Raw genomic sequence first — 2,672 nt, 5'->3', positions numbered from 1 at the left:
CAATTACAAGGTGAAAGTTTTTATTTTAAACAGCAACGATTATTACGATCATTTAATTCGCGATATTTCTAATCTAATATATTTTTTTAATGAACGAATTATGTCTGTTCGAATTCAATGATACGCGACAAACGTGCAACCTTGAACTTGTCGTATATCATAGAAACAAAAAAGATGATGGGGGTCACGGTTTATTAATAGCGTCATGGTGTCCAATTCGAATTATTACAATAATCGGTGAAAGTGACGAATGGGATACTTTCTACGTGCATTTTTCTTTTTTATTTTATTTCTTGTTCCAATTATCGATAAACGTAGGAAACGATTAGGATGTTCGAATAAATGATCGACAAACGTGACAACATTTCTATCGTTAAATTTATTATACGTTGGATTATAGTAAACCAATAAATATCCTCTTCCTTATTGTTGTACAAACTTCTTGTAAAATATTACCCGTAAAATATAAAATCAAATAAAAATGTGTATAATGTTACGTTATAATTTACGTAGAAAAGAAAATGTATGTATGCATGGTGGAATTATTTGAAATGACATATATTTAAATAACGATAGTTAAACGAGACCAACTATAGCGCTTAATCATGCAGGATGAAGAATATCTCGAGCTACTTTTTACCAACTCTCATACGCAATATCCTTCGTCCTACTCAAATGTCAAAGAGATGTTGTAAATCCAATCGTATTGCCCAGACAAATGAGTCTTTCGTTAATATTTCTAACGACATTAGAAAGGATTGAAAGAAAGAGAGAGAGAGATAAAAAACCCCATTAGAACAACGACCACCGTTTTTATTAATAATCCAAACAAAAAGTAATCCAACATAAGAAGAGATATAATTAAATAAAATTACTATACGTCTTATTTTTCTCGGACATGTCCTTTTTTTCGTAGATTTTAAATTTCAATTTGATTAGTTTCTGAAAATATGCAAAACTTACTTTTCATACTTTAGCTCAAATTATTATTATTATTATTTGGTGTACAGTTTTGTTTCCGCCGTTTTTTTTCCTCCTAAATTCGAGGCTTTATTGTAAAGAACTGGTTATATATTTATGATTCAAAGTATTGTCTATCACTGGTCACTCTTTCTCCTATTTTTTGAACAACGTATGAATTCCACGTTGAAAAATTTGTTCATCTTTTGAAATGATTCACGAATCCATTCAATTTTGTATTTCTTTATAATACCACTAATTAATTGCTAAAAGATTTTATAGAAAAATGACGGAAGCAAAGTTGTTGACCTAATATATTAAAATATAACAAAAATGGATTTCTTCTTATGTAATTGTATGCAATAATAATGGATAAAACTTATTCACTCTACAGATTTGATAAATTTTTAAAATTTATCAAACTACGAATATATTTAAGTTATATTTTTGTATTTTTAAAACAAAATAATTAATATTTTTATTTATATCACATTAATATTATACAATTACAAATTAATTATAAAATATTATTATATTGTTTTATTTTGAGAGACAAGAGAGAGGAAAATATACGATAACTTTAAATAAGAAGAAGGATATAAAAATGATTTATCATTCTGCGAGTATGGATAGCACGTTGTGCACCAACGTAGAAAGTGTTGCATCTATTCAAGGGGCAGTTAAATAAAAATAAGAAAAAATACAAAGTGTCTGACAATGATTCATCTTTAAGTGAACAGGTTCGATTGCGTATTTCAATGAATAATGTATTCGGTATGAGAATCGGTGCATTTCTATCAAGCATGGACGATCAATTAGAATCATCAAGGACAAACACGTGCGTGGGATAATAGTTCGTTACGAGGCTACACTTATAAATAAATATTTGTAACTCTTCTTTACGAGATTTCACTTTCATCGAACAATATCACTAACATAAGAGGAAGGAAGTAAATCCCCCTCTGGTGTCGCGCTTTCAATTTTCGTCGAATAAAAAATAAGAAAAGATCGTTGTCTAGTGTTATTTCCTTTTCTATGGTTTATTTCGGTTTATAAAGACAATAACGAATGGGTAAGAACAAATTTCTAGAAACAATCGGTACTATACCAGAGGATACCAAAAAAATTATTCTTCATTTTTATTCCCATAGTATGAGAAATATTATTTACTCGCTTTCTTTTTCCACATTAATACTTCAATCATATTTCACTTTTTAAATGGTGAATTTGGTTAAATCTCGTTTAGAGATGAAAATATTTATTAAAATAATAAATCAAATTGAATCACCGTTGCACGCATGCATACATAGGATATACACGTTTGTATCACGCATTCGAGATAACGGACGAGTGAGTTGACGATGCAATTAAATACGAGTACTGCATACTTGCATACATGTTCTGGCGTATCGAAATGGCATCAAAAAAAAAAAAAAGAAAAAGAAAGAGAGAAAGAAAGAAGAAAAAAAATACTCGTCGACGAAATGCAAAGGAAATTGCATGATGTAATAATTGTCCTGTGGGAGTGCCTAGAATCGAGCGAATACCACCACAATGTGAGATTATTGCAAAGCTATGGGAACTATTGTTACAGATTTTACAGTCTACTACTGTTCTTACCAACTTGCTAAAACTCCCACGTGGCTTTCACTTGTCCCCGCAAATCCGAACTTTTGTCCTATTCCTTTTCCTTTTCTAAACCCCTCCCCCCT

This window comes from Polistes canadensis, unplaced genomic scaffold (assembly GCF_001313835.1).
Source record: "Polistes canadensis isolate GaletaPanama2010 unplaced genomic scaffold, ASM131383v1 scaffold_557, whole genome shotgun sequence".
Taxonomy (NCBI): domain Eukaryota; kingdom Metazoa; phylum Arthropoda; class Insecta; order Hymenoptera; family Vespidae; genus Polistes; species Polistes canadensis.
The sequence above is the reverse complement of the archived record's forward strand: the minus strand, read 5'-3'. Positions refer to the sequence as shown.